At 41.4% G+C, this 18,705-nt stretch overlaps 1 protein-coding gene across 2 annotated transcripts in view; it reads left to right on the top strand.

Annotated features, from left to right (window-relative positions):
- The first annotated feature begins 839 nt into the window (after positions 1-839).
- Positions 840-18,705, top strand: part of LOC109636993 (SPRY domain-containing SOCS box protein 4-like) — a 71,529-nt gene continuing 53,663 nt past the window's right edge. Inside the window, exon 1 of one of the 2 annotated variants that reach the window (XM_020099083.2) lies at positions 840-1,055. The gene's annotated coding sequence lies outside the window, so the exon portion shown is untranslated. Of the gene's footprint in view, positions 1,056-16,528; positions 16,676-18,705 lie in introns of those variants that run through there. The other variant, XM_069511001.1, reaches the window with a different exon arrangement.

Here is an 18,705-nt window from a genome sequence, read left to right as displayed (position 1 = left end):
TATCATAAAACACAGTGGGGAAACCAAGTACAACTGATCAATGGATACTATCTATAATTTGAAACAATTATGATAATGTATACAATATGTGATCAAAAACATGGCTGACAAGAAAATTGTTTTCTCAAAATATTAACTCAGCTGCCACCTTAACTAAAAGTCATCAGGACACAGGTACAGGTAATTCATTGAAATCCTAGAACCTGATGTGTACTGTTTGCTGTCGGTGTTGCTCTGTTGTTGGTACGTGGTTTGCGAGGGTAAATGTGAATGTGCATTAATGTGGCACTGAATACAACCCACTTGAGACAATATACTAACTAACTAACTAACTAACTAACTAACTAACTAACTAACTAACTAACTAACTAACTAACTAACTAACTAACTAACCAACTAACTAACTAACTAACTAACTAACTAACTAACTAACTAACTAACGTATCAACTGGTTAGAGGATTTGAAATGATTGAAATAGTGAGATAAGTTAAAGTGAGACATCTGCAGAATTTATACTTGATTTGGATCATAATAAAGTTGAATACATTTGAAATTAAAGCAGTCATCAATGTATAACATTATTATGACATATTATTTCCATGCTACAGTGTTTTCGGTGCAAATAGTAATAGTAATATTGGTAGTACTGGTACAGACCACTGATGTACTATGAAAACTTATAATACAAATGAACTTAGATTAAGTCAGAACACATACAAGGCATTAACTCCTCTAGAATTGAGTTTGTTGACTTTCTGAGAAGTCATGAACGCACCATGAGAGTCTCAGCCAATAGCAGGAGAGCATGACGCTGTGTTGTGGTGTAAACGACCAATCAGCGGCCGTTGTGCGGAGTAAACGGACACTGATCCTCGGGTTCCTGACTACCTGTGACTGTGTGAGTGGAGCTGCTGTTCTAACGCAACAAAGGATCCGTCTCTACGCGGCTCACACACATGTTCCACCGCTGGAGTAACGCTGCTGTCACCGGCGGAGGAGAGGACGGACATCGACTCTCCAGAAACCCGAAACCGTGACGAGAGGAGTTTGTTCGGTGAGTGTTTCTCTGTCTGCACCGGATGAAGCGGAGCGCTCGGTTGTGTGTAGTTGCAGCGCGGAGGCGAGCGGCGGAATCCCGTGTTTCCCTTCAGAAAAAGTGTCTGTTCTACGTTTTCTCACGTTTGAGTTGTTGCGTGAATGTTATTTTCACAACATGTCTTTATTTAATCCCTTATTTAGTGTGTGGCCTCTTGGTGTGTTGTTCTGTTAAAGTTCTCACAGCTGACACGAGGAATCCTCAGGAAGGATGAACCTGAATGTGCATCTGCACATGGTTACATGTTGTTATACTGATGTCACCACATCTGTCATTTTACACACACACACACACACACACACAGACACACAACGTTACTTCAACCTATCTTTCCATCTATCTCTCTGTCCTAACCCGAGGACACTCATTGACTTAATACATTCCCATGCTCATAATTTAGCCATCCAATCTAAATGTCTGATCCTGACCTAAACCTGGTTCTAACTCTAAAACATAGTTTTAATCCTCAAACAGGGCTGGTTAGGACTGGTAAAATGTCCTCACTCTGTAGGGTCTTGGTCCTCACAAAGATATAAGTACAGTGCACTTCTAATATTCACCAAATACTTCAACTTGTTTTATTGACAAACGGATTAACTGTTGCACATTAACAGGAACGTTTTCAGTAGACCTGGACCCATGCATTAGTTAGCTCATGGTTCAGGCTGCCTTTCACTGATATATTGTATCAGCATTTAGTAGTTTTGCCAGATATGAAAACTTAAACTTAAACAATGTAGATTTGTTATATAAAAAACATATATATTTTAGAACTTTGTGAAGTTCTGTATTAGTGTTTTCTCTTTATTTATAGTTATTTCTAATGAACTTGGATAAATGAATAAACTGTTCAAGCCTCGGTTACATTTCGTTCTCTAATGAGCAACACTAGTTGTTTGTAGAACCTGACGATGGTTAAACTCCAACCAGAGAGGCCCCAGCAGGTGTTGTAGGTGTGTAATAAAGTGGATCATCTTTCCTCTCAGCACACTGATCACTTCTCTTTGTGGCGTCGCTTTGACATTTACCCGGCTAAGATGGGTAAGGTGACAAGGACACGGAAAACAGAGAGCAGATGGTGGGAGTGGGGAGGGGATGAGAGGCAAGAGGAGTAGATGGAGTTGAAAAGAAGGGCAGGGGAGGGAGAGAGCAGGAAAGAGGATGAAGAGAGGGAGCGAGAAGAGGGACCTGGGAAATGGACAGGGACGAGTGTGACAAGAGGAGAGGTGACATGTGTTCCCTCACATGTGCCAGGTGCAGCATCGCTTCATTTGGTTTGATAACAATTAACAGGCCAAAGTGTGTGTGTGTGTGTGTGTGTGTGTGTGTGTGTGTGTGTGTGTGTGTGTGTGTGTGTGTGTGTGTGTGTGTGTGTGTGTGGGCGGAGTCTGCTGGTTGATGGATGACCTGTCGTAGTAGGGTGGGGTGAGGGGGTGGTTGCTCGGTGGGGAGAGAGATGGAGGGGGACGACAGGATGGAGCATTATGTTGACAGGGGGTCATTTATCTGTCTGCTGGATCTGACCAGCCAGGCACCATGGGAGATCGGGCGGCTCACCAGCGTCTTACCCTCCTCACCACCTGTGTCTCCCTCCCTTCTTCTCTTTCATTCTCTCTCCTCAAGTTCCCTATCTCTTCTTCTTATATTTCCACACCACTTCCCCTGCAACTTTGCTGCTCCCTCCCCATGTTTCTAGCGCATTATGTACAACTCATTCTTATTCTTATTCTCCACTTTGCTTTCACCGCCACTTTTTGACTCCTGTTCACCCTCAAAGGTCATTTGTCTCTGAAACATGTTTTATTTTATTTTTTGAAATCCTCTTCAATCGCCATCGATGGGAAAACAAGGCAGGCGTATGCAGCCCTCGCAGGTTCGAATGAAATGATTGGCTGAAGTACCTGTGTCTCTCTAACGGACCTACCTGCACACACCCTGACGGTGCGCTCACTGTGCATTGAGCGAGCGAGTCACGGAAAGATCGGCTTCTCGCAGTTGCCAGGCAGTGCGCTTTAATTTGTTTTGGGGGCGTGGCTTGGAAAAGGGGGCTGATGGGAGGGGGTGGGATTTATCGGTTGCATATTGTATCCTGCTCTTGCTAGCTTTTACAAGACTACCAGCCCTAGCTTTAAAGCTCATTTATGATGCCGGTATGTACGAACAGAGATACGTCCATTTCAAACAATGTAACTGTCACTGATCGCGTACGTCCATGCATCCTCTTTGTTGGCATGATTGTTGATCAATACATCTACTAGAGGACAGCAACAACAACAATTATGACAATGGTGGAGGAGGTTCCTCAAAAAGTTCTGCCATTATTGGAATTTCGTCTTTTTCTTTCGTGTCCTATGATCGTCTGACTTGAACTATTGGACACTTTGGCTACACTTTCCATAGGTACTAAAGAGAGAAGGCTTTTTTTTTCCATATGTACATCCAGCATTGAGAATACATGAGCCTTTACTCAGCCTGTTGTTATTTGACCCCCTGGAAATTTCCCCAGTTATCATTATGTTCCTCTGTTTCCTGTCTACGTACAAACTGGAAATTCAACTGCTGATTTCAAGTCCTTTGTGTGAAAACACTTCAGACAACACTAAAAACATGTCTTACCTGTTTCTACCTGCATCTTTCAGCTCACACACTGATATACTGAAAATTTTCGCCATTTACTTTCCACTCAGCCCTCTCCTTCCTAATCGGTTTTATTTCTGTCTTTATTTCCCTGCTTTTTCTCTCTCTTTCTAAAAATCTCCCCCTCTTTCCCCTTTATCCCTCCAGTGGGACTAATAAGCGGCTTCATGAGTCAGCGTGAGCAGAAAGCCAGATGGGATTGAGCTCGTAGGCCAGATAAGGGTTTTTAACTCAGCTGTGTCTTATCACACCCTGTCACTGCTACTTAAACTGAACAGACACTGCCTGGCATTATGTGTGAATTGGTAAAAAAAAAATCCTTACAATTGAGATGGTGCAAGTTATGTCTGAGGCGTGCTGGTGTAATCCCTGTGCAGAAGGGTGCCAGTGACGTCAGTGTGCTAATTTAAATGCAGTGATGGGTGACAAAGGAAACACAAGACTTGAAGTTGACCCAGTGTTACTCTGCATCAACCTATCAGCGTCTTAGTCACAGAAAAATAAATTTTAATTGGGTTTCAGGTTCACTTCTCGCCAGTTGTCAGACATATTGCTCATCTGCATTCTCCTAGGTGCCATGTGCGTCACCGCGCTCATGCTGCAGTGACACATGAGGCGATTCAATGAAAAGACAGACAACATTTTGTCGTCGATATGACCTGCTCTCCATCAGCCATCATTATTTGCAATCACTTTATTTTCTCTGCCCTCCCCCGACTGGGTTTGTTGTGTGCAACAGCAGCGGAGTGTCACAGGAAGCCGCCTCCAAAGATGTAAACCCGTGAAGCCTCACATTTGGCTCAATCAGGGCGCAAAATAGATCAGAGTGCCGCGTTTCTAATGATGAGAGTCACATTTTTGGCAAGCATGAGCGAAGTGTTGAATTGGTGCTTTGAAATGATTAAGATCAGATCTGATGTGTGAGTGTGTGCAGGGCTGAAGCTAACAGATACTTTATTTATTCATCTGTAAATATCATGAATCATTTTGTCTGGAGAACATCAGAAAGCTTTAATAACAAGAATAGTCTCATGCTACATGCACACTTCTATGTTTTTGTTTGAAGACGTGTCAGCTCTGCTATTGATAAGCCTGGCGTCCACAATGCTCTGGGGTTTTAGAGCTGCTAAAACTGAGAAGTTTGGAAATGCTGCCGGCCAAATTAGTTTCAAATCTCCTGGGCTGCATTGTTGTCTTGACCGGCTGAAACTGAGATGTTTGGAAATAATGACCTGGACACTCACAACCACTTGCTGATTGGGTCTCTATCACATAACCCCCTTCCGGAAGTAAACAACCGGCATTAGTCTCGGCTACCAGCATCGAATGCATCATAAATAATAGATTAGTAGCATTGCTGACACTGTTGTCTTTGCTTACAGCTTTTGTGGAGTTCAATTTGCATTTTACAATGATACAACTGCTTAAATGCTACAGAGACTATTTTCATGTCCAGCGATCATTGTGGTCACGTGATATGCATTTTCCGGTTTGCTAGCATGGATGAGAATTATAATTGATATGGATCCAAAATGCTTGTGTGAAAACAAGTTGATTTTAGTTTGCAAATGTATACCTAGTAGTATGAATGTAGCCTCAGTAGTTCACTCTAACAATCCCAAAAGTCCCCCTAAATTGATTTCACACACTCATATAAATCAGTCCCCTAAATACGCCTCTTTTTCCTCATCTATGAAGATCCACGTTCCATTAATTATCTTGGTATAGGGTGAACATATAAAAAAACTCTCGATCTGGCCAATCTTGGCCAATGTCCCCTCATTTCAGTTTCACTAAAACCTGTTCAGTAATATTTGCAAGGCACGGGTGCCCCCCTCCCCCCTGCTCACCACCTTGACTGACACATTTTCTGTAGGGTTGTTGGAAACATCAGCTGGGCAGGCGGTTGACAAAACTAAAATATCCCAACGACTAAATTGATATGATGTCTGGTAAAGACATTCATATCCCCTCAGGAATGGGTTGTAATAAATATGGTGATGCTTTGACTTTTCAGCTAGGGTAAACATTTTATGGCTCTCCAGTTTGTTCAGGGAAGACTTTAGATTTAATTAATGTTTTAGTATTCCATATGGGGCTGCTCCATGAGATTTAAAGATTCAAATCATCAGTCGTTGATCCTCAGTCACCTGACATCCTTTCAAGGTTATTTTTTGTAATAACTGCCCCTCCCCGGTAAAATTCTTCTTCTACCTCAAGTTGTCCTGTCCACTCAGTGAAGAAGCCTGTGGCAGTTGGAGGCAAACCATGGACCCAGACCCTGGTTGAGACTGAGAGAGGACATCTTATATCTCTCTCTCTATCTCTTCTCTCTGATGTCTAGTGTCGCAATGTAGTTGCACATTCCCGATCTGTCATTGCTGTAATAAGTGCTCAGTCACACAGCGATAAATGGTGAATGGATAAATGGACTATCTATAAAGCGCTTTTTCTACAGCACTTATCAACCACTCAGAGTGCTTCACAGTACAAGTTGTATTCAGCCATTCATGCACACAGTCTTACAGCGCAACCGTATTCTGCTCTTTTTCTATCACACACCATTCAGGAATGCCGACTGGAGGAGCCAGGGGTTGAACAAGGACGTTTTGGTTAGTGGTGGACCCACTTTAGCTCATGAGCCAAAGTCGATAACTTTTCCTCTTTTCTACATTATGTGAACGTTGCTGTCTCCCTGAATGTAGATCCCAGAAATCAAGACAAAAATCTAGTTCAAGAGTCTATGTGAAAAAAAAGAACAAATCTGCAAATATTTGCACTGAAAAGTAAAATCTGATTTGTCTTTTTTTGGGGTTCATCCCTGCATCCGATGACGATTTTTGCATGTTCAGCTGAACTGCTATGTCCTGACTAAATACTGAAGGTAGCAATACACTATAATTAATTAATTGGATGTGTAACAATAGCTCAGTGCCTCTTTTCTCTATAATTAGTACCAAATCAAATATGTGTGTTTCAGCTTAAGCAAGTGTTTAGTGTTGAACATTAAACACTATCTATCTATCTGTCTGTGTCCCTGCCACAGTCATGTCCTTGGACCATCATGTAAATGTGTGCATCTTCTGATGGGGTGGGAATATATTTATATTCACCAGCCTTTTTTGAAGTCAGTGATAGACTGCTGAGCTCACAAAAATGCACAGAGACACACACACACACACACACACACACACACACACACACACACACACACACACACACAAACACAAACGTCTCTGTGGGAAACCAGCACTCTGGTGCACTCACTATATTCTAAAGTCAATGACAACAGCTGCAGAGTGAGAGAAACATGGAGCAGCCGATGTGTTGCTCCTGCCCATTACAGGTGCTTAGGGTCTAGTGTACAACCTGTGTGTATGTGAATGTGTGTGTACACAGACTTTGTGTGTTTGTGTGTAGGCAGTGTTTTGTGCTTGCTGATGCACTAGTGACTCACAGAGGCTGTTGCAATGACAGGAAAAGTCAAGCAATGAGTGCAGCCATACAGAGCGACAGAATGTCACGCGTCATCCAAAACAAAAAACAGTTACTGTGTGTAACTTTTCCTGCCTCTTCTCTCCTTGTGTGTCAGATAGCTCATCAATTTATCAGGGGCACTGTTGGCACCGTTCGTCAGCTTGCTTGATATACGTCAATTTGTTAAGAACCAGATTGTGGTGGAGAGTTGTTAATCAAAGTCTCCCGTTGGGAGCATAGGGCCTGATGAACTGACAACAGAGATGGAGCCCTGAGGGACACCCCAGGGAACATGAAATCATCAGGGATGTGACAAACAGACATTGGTTATAGCTAATGTCCGCACCCCGTAAATCCTGTCATCTTAGCTTATTTCTCCCCATTGTGACCCGTCCTGCCACCTATTGTTTGACTTCCTGTCGTTCTCTATCATCTTGTCTGACTTCTTGTATGATCCGATGTGCAGTTTGTTGTATCTTTTGGTTACTAGATAGTAAAGAGAGCTGCAAGTAGCAGTGTTCTCATTTACATATAAATAACGAAGAGTGTGAGGTGCCACGCTTGTACTCATTTGGCATTTTGCAGTGATTCAGTGTCCACTCGTATGATTGTGTGTTTGGGTGTGTGTCTCAATATTAAAACGTTTCCTTTCCCGTACTGTGTGTGTGTCAGCGCAGCATCATCGTGTGGGACAATCAGCTGTGAATCAGCTGCCTCATGCTGCAGTCTGCCGCTGAACTCTGGGCTTTCTGATGACTTTCCAGTTGGATAAAATCAATCGAATCTTCCTGGAATGTAAAGCAGTGCGTGTGATCGCTGAGACTTTACTGGAAATCTTAATTGTGAGGAAAATGTAATGTGGTAAAAGCTGATAGAAGGTATTCACTTCTCTGATGTGCTTTTATAAGAAGTGTCTGGTTTGATGTCACATTATTTTCATGTCTTAAAAAGGGAAACAAAAGAATTTACTGACAGAGACTCTCTTTGAAAACTCAGATATCATTTCTCAGTGTGTTACAAGAATCCTGGCTGGTTTCTCCATCTATTTACACAAAAATCCCAAAATAAACCAGACAGCACTCTCAGGCCTGCTCACCACACATCATGTTCAAACTAATATTAGATGTGATATTAACTCTGGCCTCAGGCGTCAGAGGGAATAAACCCAGTACTGTGATGCTTGTGGGAAACCTGACCAAAGATAATCTTTTAAACTATAACATGGCCTTGATAATATGACCAAGCTATTTATAGCATCTGTAAAAAAGCTGTGAAAATCAGCAATTTATTTAGAAATTATAATATTTTAGTACCATTGTCAATTTTATTTATATAGCATATTTGAATAATTGTCGAGAGATGAAAAAATAGAAACTCTTATGTCTGTTTTGCAAAGAGAACTAGATAGCTTAGCTTTAAGGCTGAACTGGTTAGCAGCCTGGCTCTGTTTAAAGTATTGACGACATGATCGCTCCCCAAAAGTGAAGCCAAATTGCCCAAATCATCCCCCTAGTGGCTGGCTGCAATATAGGTCACAAACCCATGGGCCAACATAAAAAAGTATAGGAACTTCAAAAATGGTTTATGTCATTTTAGGTAGTTCTTATCATGCCGGTGTATGTTTGTGTTCATTTTTCTGTGAAGATTGGTTTTATTAGTTATCTGATGATATAAAATTTGAGTGAATACGTCATGATTGACAGCTGAGACTGACTCTCTGTGGGTCAATGGCATGTACTGATAGAGACCTCGATAACATGGCTCCATCACCCATCAATACAGCACAGACTGGCTTCAAAATATGTCAAATATTTAAGCTTCATTGTTATACAGCTGAAGGAAGACATGTCTCATCCATGTTTATATACAGTTTATGGTCGAGCGAGTGGGGGTGTTGACATTTCTAACATGTGGACATAAAACTGAAAAAACAAAACAAAAAGCAAAACAATATCTCTGCATGAAAAAGCTGTACCATTTATGTAACTGTGCAAAGAAAATGTTTAGGTTCATCGTTAACTGTGGTGGGACAATATGGTGGGCTGCCACAGTGTAGGGACATAAATGAAAAACACTAGAATATCAGCTTGTTTGCTTGAATAACACTTGATGGAAGCTTTTTAATGCAAAGGTGATATTGAAATTATGTTGCAATGAGAAAAGTGATGAAAAAACTTGAAATCTGAATTTCACAGTGTTGATATTATCTGCTGATACGATGGGAAAGCCTGAGTTGAAAAAGTGTGTCCTGCTCTCTCAGTTTTTCTCTCTTTGTCTCTGCCTGTATATTTTCTGGCCATAATTACGGAGCTCATGAAAGCGTTTAGAGTCTCATGAATATTTAGATCTTGGAGGGGAAGTGTCAGGGGAGACCGGCGTGTGGCTGGTCTGCCCTAATTATGGAGATAGGCCTACACAGACACACACAGTTTGAAGGAGGGAGGAAGGCCAGGAAATGATCAAAAGCTTTCAATTTGGGAAAAGTTAATATAGGCTTGAACAAAGGTGTAAGTATTCAGTAAAAAAAACTGACACACACACACGCATATACACACACACACACACACACACACTCACACACATGCACACAAAGGCGCCTACATGGGCCGAGCATGAGATAATAACAGCACAGCTGGTCGTGGCTTGCAGCTGGTTCTTTCTGCTCCCTATTGGTTAATAGCGATCTAATGATGGACACAAGCCTGGCAGACTAGTCAATGGTGTGTGTGTGTGTGTGTGCGTGTGCGTGTGCGTGTGCGTGTGCGTGTGTGTGTGTTTGTCAGGACTGGTATTTATTTATTTTTTTAAATCATGAGGTGCTAAGTCAGGGCAGGGATGAGCAGTGGTGTGACACATTTTCTTGGTGATGGATACCATTGAGACAGGAAGTAGAAGTCATGCTCTTTGGTTGGAGAAAGCTGGAGAGAAAGAAGGGGTCTGCATGAACAGAAAGGCATAATAACAGAAACTATATGAAGGATGGAAGCAGGAGAAAGATGGGAAGTCAGACCGAGGAATAAAAGGCAGATGAGACAGATATGGTGGGTGGAGTATGCTAGGGAGAGGACTGAGAGAGGACTGAGAGAGGATATAAGAAGGAAAGATGGATGTGTGAGAGAAAGAAGACAGGTTGGAAAAAAAGGTGAGATGGAGGCAAATGAAAGAGAGATAGCGAGTGAGAAGAAAGGATCCCTGCGTTTTTGAAGGAGGCTCGTATTGTAATCTGCCAATTCAGGATGGGAGGCTGGTGAGGGATGGAGGTGACTGGTGAGGAGAGGGGAGCGAGGTGCAAGGCAATGTGGGAGAAATATGAAGAGGACCAGAGAGGAGGAGAGGAGTACAGTGGAGTGTGTCTCTGCACGATGCTGATGTCTCTGTAAACGTGAGAAGCGAGGGTGGTGAATTTATATACAACATGTTTAGGCCCGGACTAGAAAATGTTGCATGATAAAGGATTCATTGCTGCAGTTGGGTGTGTGCAGGGTTTTGAATGAATTCAGAATGCTCACATACTGTAGCTGAACTGGGATCAAGAGTTTAAAATGATTCCTGAGGCTACGACTCACATTAGCATTCATTACAGATAGATCAGAGCAAACTTAACACCTGGTTATCCTCAGACTCCAGATCAGTTGAATACAGAGAGAGAGAGAGCGATGGATGAGAAATGAATGTGCAAACAGTCTGGAAGTGTGGAGAGAGCTGTACTTACCTCTGCCAAGGTGTGTATTGTGTATTGGTGTTGGATGGGTTTATATTTTCAGCTATAGATTGAGCAAAAACTACAGGACGGATTACAATGAAACTTGGTGGAAGGATGTAGTATTGATCAGGGAAGAATCCATTAGGGGTTGATCCAGGGAGTCTTTTACACTTCCCTTAATATTGTGTTTTTTTTCTTGATTTGTAAGAGAATAATTCATCAATCTTGATGAAATGTGATTGTGTGCAATATGTATATCCGGGATCGGGCTTGTCTCACTGCCACCGTGTGTGAGCTTTCATCCAGCCACTTCACAGCCCTCTGAGCAGAAACCACTGCATGCTGTGTAAGCACGGTACAGCTGCACACACACACACACACACACACACACACACACACACACACCGGCACCATTATAAACACCGGCAGACTCTCAGAGACACACAAACACACGTGTCAGCGCCACTTAGAAGAAACCACAGTCTGATGAGGTGTGTCACGAGTCTGAGAGGAGGGGAGCCCACACTGTGTGTGTGTGTGTGTGTGTGTGTGCGTGTGCGTGTGAGTGTGTGAGGGAATTGGTTCGCAGTTAAGTAATCACTTAATCACAATATCAATCACTGTTCATGAGCCAACTTCAGACCGACACTGCCCTCAACCTGCTTATATTGTGATTAAGCAGCTGTGTGTATGAATATTTATGTGTGTGCGTGTGTTTTTGGCTCCCAGTGGAAGGCAGGAAAAGATGGTGGACTTAAATATATGTATTTATACATCTTCATATTTATTTATTCATTCATCTTCATGTTTATTTACAGTGTGTGTTCTATATATTAACTGAGGGTTGAAATGAATAAACCATTCCTCCTGCAGTGTTTCTCCTCACTCATCTCACAGCGCTCAACTTTCACTCTTTGTTTTGTTATTTTAGGTGTGATGGAGAACTTTTGCCACTATTGTTCATTTTTAGACCTGAGTTGGTGGATATGTTTTTTAACCCAAAGGGGGGAAAAGTAGTAGTAATAATGAAAATGTCAATCTGTGTTTGTCAAATATCCACAGTCCATCTCTCTCTTTCACACAGAACACACAAAGCCGACGGTACAATTGAAAGGAAGTGGAAAATGTGCAATATATTGGGAAAAGTCTGCAGGACTCCTGTTGAAACAGCTTCACATGCACAGTTTGTGATTTGGCTCATGAAGCTTATAATACATTGTGTGAGTTATTTCAGATACAGGGTTTTTTAATCAACATTAAAGGATCAGATAAAGGATTCACTATCAGCAGATACCCAGAATTAAAGGGCTCAGATAAAGATCAGGGGGAAAAAAACCAGGACATCAGTAAGTGGCTGGATGAAAGCTAACATGTGGTGGCAGTGAGACGAGTCTGATCCTGACAGATGGAAACACACGTTTGAAGCAGAAATGAATAGAAACTTGGTGTATTTTTTTATCAATACAAGAATAATTTTGCTTGTAAAGGTTTCCTCTTGCACATTACTTACAGTATATAAAGTATTTAATTATAAAGGGCCTATTTTAGGGTGAATAAACAACTATTCGAACAATTAAGATGAGTACACACAGACAAAACATCACAAGGATTATTTCATTTTCAATTTTGGCCTATAGATCCCTTTCACCTAAATCTTACACACTGGACCTTTAAATACAGTTGTTATTGCAATGAAAGAAACATGACAGGATGATGTATTGAGTGTGACAGTTGTCTTTGGTGGACAAACAATGCAGTGCAATGTCAGTTTTTATCATCTTAAGCTTCATCAAGAACTAGATGTTACTGAATGTGTAACCCATAAACACAGTCTGATATAACTGCATTAATAATTATAGTGTACTGGCTTATTTATTCATGAGGCTCAAGTTGAGAGCACCTGCAGTTATTTTATGTTTAGACTCATGTGAATACACATACTCCAATAAATCCAGTGTGGAGTCTCTCTCCATGGTTTGGTGAACATGCAATTAACTTGTGTCCTGTTTGTTGTTTCTCAGAAAAATGATACACGATTTTATTTCTTCCTCCTGTATAATTTGCTGTGACTTTTAGCTCAGCCGAGGCTTGTGTCTGCTTTGTTTTGGGTCTCACCATTAGGACTATTTTCAGCAACATCTCATTTTCATTGTGTTGAAGAGGAAAGACCTTCTGTGTTGTGTTTGCACTCAGCTATTCACACACATGCACCTCGACCTTGATTTCAGAAGGAGTGTAGAAGCTCTTGGAGAACACTCGGAATAAAAAGCAATTTGACATCAGCTTGCAGTTTGTGTTAATACCAAAATGATTTAGTATGAAAAACAGACATTCTATTCATTGTTTGAAGAGAACGTGAGAGAAACACTACCACTCAAGTGGAATGACAATAGAGGTTCAGCACTCACTTACACTGTCTGTGTTTGTGTGTGTTCTGTGTGTGTGCGTGCTAGAGGTGGGTAAAAAAGCCACGTGAAGAGACAAAGAGGGCATCAGGTTCATGCAACATAGAGGGCATACCCTACTTATGATTTATTTATTCATTCAGTTTTTTCATTAAGTAGGGATCTGGGTCAGACACAGGAAAGTGTTTATGAAAGGATGAGAGGAAGAAGAACTTGTTTCTGTACAAACCTGAAAGAGGAAAAGGCTGTTTGCAAATCAGTGAGCAGATGCAGGATATGAGACCAGTCAATGATAGACAGTCGGACACATGTGAGTCATCTTCCTGTCCATTGCTTCTTAGTAGGATACCATAAGGTGTTTGTATTCAAACGGCAGATGCAGACAATTAGTGGAAACATGTTGAGTAGCAGCTGAATGAGAAAAACATCAGTTTGAGTCCCGCTGGTTGACCTCCGTCTGTAAGAGATCTGACCCATCGCCTTGACTTAGTCGATGAAACAGGAGGTGGCTGTGAAACTGGAGCGTCTGTATGTTCAATACTGTGTGTGTGTGTGTGTGTGTGTGTGTGTGTGTGTGTGTGAGAAAGAGAGACATAGACTCTGCTATAACAATTAACCTGTTTATTTATTGATGGGAAATTAATCTGCATTCTTCTCCATAATTAAATAATATTTTGAGCTGTTCATAAAGCAGGAATTCCAGATATTAGTTGGTACCAGCTTCTCAAATGTGCAGATCTTCTGCTTTTCTCTATATTATATGATAATAAACTGGATTATTGGTCAGACAAAGACATTTGGCCTTTTGTTGTGGAGGACAATTGGGTCTGGACATTATCATCTTATGTTTGTGTTTAACTTAAAAGAGAGAAGCTGACTCGTCACACACTTCTACAAGCCTTGAGCCTTATGAATTTTGAATGTATCAGTGCCTAATGTTTTGATGTGTGTAGTGTTTTGTGTTCGACATCGATGCTGATTCAGTTGTTAGCGGGATGTTCTTCCTCTATCTTATTTATTTATTTGTTTGTAAAAGCTTGCTACAATCCCATAATGGAAGGTTCCCGCCATAATAGATGGTTTTGCTCAGCAGAGGGGCCCATGGGAAATATTTGGTCCAGTCAAGGGGGAAGGAGGAAGTGGAAAAATGACAGGAAGATGGAGCGTGGAGGAAGGCAGAGCAGATACGCAAAACAATAAAGCAGCTGATGAGGAGCTCGTTATTTTGGATCCTATATTCAGCTCCGCGTGTTCTGTCTTTTTCTCACACTTTCGGTGGAGATCTCCTCGGTGCAGGCCTACATCTGCCTGCACGCCTGTCTGTCTCTCAGTGTGTGTGCATATGTATGCCTCCTCGCTACTGATGTAGTTGTCATGGCAACATTACATCGTCTGTGTATATATATATAGGTTGTGGGGTTGATGTATAATGAGCTGAGGCTTTTGTTTTCAGAAGGACATATTCATCAGTGTGACCTTTCCCCTCAGCAGAGGCAGCGGAGCAGTTTGGTTGTGAAAAGCTTCACTTTGCACTTGTAGTGTTTGAATGTTTACTGACAGCCTCATCCATCACTCTGTGTTGATGTTTTATTTTGCAAGTTACGGAAAGAAGAGAGATTTAGTTACATGCACACAATAATCTGATTACTTACTTTTGTAGTAAGCTGTGTATAGAACTATTGACTTTATTTTCCCATTTTACATAATGTAGAGGACCTTCAACATAGGTTCTGATAACTGGTTCTATTTTGGATCTATTGCCAAGTTTGTCAAATATCTGGAGTCATTAAGGCGTAATTCAGATTCTCTGTTTAGTTAGTCTGGGAAAATGAGGATAGCTCATAAGTCTGTGCAGTGTTTGCATCTAGACTGCCAAAATGAGTTCGAAGAAATTGCTGCATTCATCAAGGTGTCATGTTTCCTTCACAGATATTTGTCGGGGTTGGTGGGGTTTTTGATCAGTGGAGAATGGGCTTCAGCAACATGGTGGAGGATAGTAAATGCTCCAAAGTCAACAAAACAATTGCAAAATGAAAATGTAAAGGAGGTTACTCACCTGGTGGGGAGGGAATCTTTAGTTTAAAAATCTACAATCTAACATGTTAAAGTAAAAACTTTTTGAATACTTGAGAATGATGAGCAGTAGGCCTCATGCTACTGACAGTGTTACCTCGTATTATGTGACCTGGACTCAGTGACCAGCACAAGGAAGAGTTCACCTTCAGCTAATGTTAATTGCATTGTGCATGCAAATCATTATTGATTTTCTTAGTTGCTATTGGCATAGTGATAAAGTAGGATGCTTTTTTAGCTTGTAGTTGTTTTTCTTCAGCAGTTGCAGCACAATGAGGAGCAGACACTGCCATCCCACACAGAGAAAGGAAAACCGAGCTGAGGCAGGGTTAATGAATATCACAGTGCAGTGACAAAATATGTGGTGAAAACCCTTCAGTACTTCAGTGCAGTAAAATGTCCATGTAATATTAGTTATTATAGGTACAAGAAGTTCACTGCTATAGTTTTTTGTAGTGTCAGTATCAAGCTTGTTGGGTCCTTTAATTACTATTAAATTGACCAGTTTGAAATTAAAATAACGAGCAAAAGAGAAACAAGTGTCCTCACAAAGCTGTTCCTTTGTGTTAGATGGGAGGGGAAAGGGCAGGACTTTTGGAGAATAACCAGACACACAAATAGACAAATGCACAAACCACTCTCTAATTGTGGAGGTAGGATTTGAAGAAGCCAGTTTCTCATATCATATTATATCGTTTGTTATTGTTTGTTTTGCTGTTTTTGTTACTGACCGCTAATTGGTTGGTTGAGCATGCGTATCGATGGGCCTTGACAACACTGTTCCATTCCCCAAATGCCACTGACTCGCTACAAATGTGCAAGATAGCACCGTTTGTATCCAGGATATTTTGGCTTCATTTCTGGGTTGTGGGTGGAAGTGCAGATGGGATATTCATCTTTATATACAGTCTATGCAAGCTACAGACCAGTGAGCTTTTGTCATGTTTGTTTTTCCTGTGAAAGTATAATACATGAGAGCAGGACTCTGTGAATGAATCTTGTAGTTAAGGACAGAGACAGATATGGACAGAAAGACGGACGGAGAGTGACACCTAGCAGAAAGCTGCTAATCTCAAAGTAAAGTAGATTACTGTTAGGGCCTGGTGCTGACTACCAGTCTGTCTAGAGGTAATGGAGCTGCCATAAGCTGCTAAGTTGCTGTGGACTGAGAAAGTGCTGGCTGTGCTGCTATGTTTTCCAGAATGCTGCTGCGAAACCACTCAGCTCTTCTTCATGTGTCTGTCTTCTCCTGTGTCCTGACCTGAGTCCTGCTATCATACCAGGTCTGTCTGTGTGGCTGATATTACTCTGATTTATACTGAATGCTTGTTTTGTCTACTTTTAGATTTAGACTTTTTCTTGACATTGTGTTTTAATTTGTTATTCTGCTTGTAGTTGAGCAAAATTCTGGATGCTTACGTCTCATTGAGGTCAAAGAAATACAGAAACATTGTCAGATTTAGTCAATGAAAATGACAGGGAGCAAGGAGTTTAGTTAAATTTGAGTAAACTGCTTTCAAATAAGTGTGCATGCATCTGATTTAAACTGTTGAGTCTGAACAGATGCAACAGATTTAAATGCAATCTAAGGCTACATCGATGCTAATAAGGATGCATTATAAAACTAAAAAGAACTTCTTCCTGACACGTGTCGACACATGTAAATAGCAAGCAGATTGTCAACTGTGCCTTCGGTTGCTTAGTTACAGTAAATACTACAAATGAGAAAAGGAGTGGTGAAAAATAAGAGCAGGGATTTATTTTTTCTTGGACTGAGGATAAGGCGGAGCAGTAAACGTTTTGGATTCACTGCTGGTATTTGAGTGTTCAGAATGTGTGCGGCTACAACGTGTCTACAAATGTCTCAGTTTCTGCCTGTCCAGAATAAAACTGCGGCCCCAGATAAGCCTCAGTCAGAAAGTCACCAGAGAAAAGAAACCCTTCACATCAAAAACATTGTACTGCAGCCTTGTAATACAACCTACATTGTTCAGACTTGTCAGGATTGTGCCACAAAGGTGTTTTTTTATTCTGTAATGTTGTAGGCTTTAGTGGTTGTGTTGTAGCAGTTGTACGTAGCTGTACATCGGCAACTGGACTTGATTGAATTTCTTGAAAATGTTTCATTTCTCCTCCAAGAGGTCAGGTTTACTCAAAGCTTTGTAATTTCTAATCACCACTTGACATTGAAATCTGTGTGGACATGGCAATATTGCTGTCACACAGTTCGACAACACAACACTGCATGTCACCCTGAGTGAAAGGTCTAACATAACATTTTGAAAATGGTCTCTTTGCGCAGGGTGACATGCAGTAAATGGATAATATGAAATTCCCGGTTGATAGGAGCATTACATGTTTCTTTAGCAGACAGATTTCAAAACCTGCTGCTGCCCCTCTGTTGGGTGTTGAATAAGTGGCCTTGAGCATTTTGTTGTGTTTGCTGTCTAGTAGCTTGTTCCGTATGTGTGTGTGTGTGTGTGTGTGTGTGTGTGTGTGTGTGTGTGTGTGTGTGTGTGTGTGTGTGTGTGTGTGTGTGGCACCAGGAGCAACGGATGTGTTGGTGTCGTATCAGTGCGAGAAAGCGATGCTGCACACGTGTCTGTGTGGACACTGGTACCAACTGTGCATGACCTCCATGTTGTGCGTGTGATGAAATACAAAAATCAACACTGAACTCGAAGAACGTGGCACATTGATGAGCAGTAGCACCATCGCACCATCGCCTTTGCATGTTCTCCCCGTGTTTGCATTGGTTTATTCCGGGTACTCTAGATTCTGACCACAGTCCAAAGACCTGGAGATTGGCGTTGCGTTAATTGGAGACTATATTTGACCATAGATTTCAATGTGAGCATGAATGGTTGTTTGTCTCTGTATGTTGGCTCTGTGATTCACCTGTCAGGGGTGTAACCCACCTCTTACCCAATGTCAGCTGGGAGTCAGCTCCCCTGCGACCCTCAAAGGATAAGTGGTATTGATAATGGATGGATGCATGAATCGCTGCTACCCTCATCGCTACAATTAATCTTTAAAATAACACAAAGGAGAAAACAGAAAACAGCTGCTCTTTATTTTCTTGCATGGGTTTTGCCATTTTGATTTGATTTGTGTTACACATGTTCAGTATATTAATATGCCGATTGACTGAACATGTACACAACTTGATCTCTTGGTGAACTCATAGCAGAGTATATGAAGTAAAGAACTGTGCGTCCATGGTTTCCACAGCTGTCCTTATAACTGAGACCTAAGGTCTTAGTTCCTACAGCATCTTCACAGTTGGCGGACCTCAATTTGTGTTGAAAGATGA

This window comes from Paralichthys olivaceus, chromosome 16 (genome assembly GCF_024713975.1).
Source record: "Paralichthys olivaceus isolate ysfri-2021 chromosome 16, ASM2471397v2, whole genome shotgun sequence".
Taxonomy (NCBI): Eukaryota; Metazoa; Chordata; class Actinopteri; order Pleuronectiformes; family Paralichthyidae; genus Paralichthys; species Paralichthys olivaceus.
The sequence above is the reverse complement of the archived record's forward strand: the minus strand, read 5'-3'. Positions and strand labels throughout refer to the sequence as shown.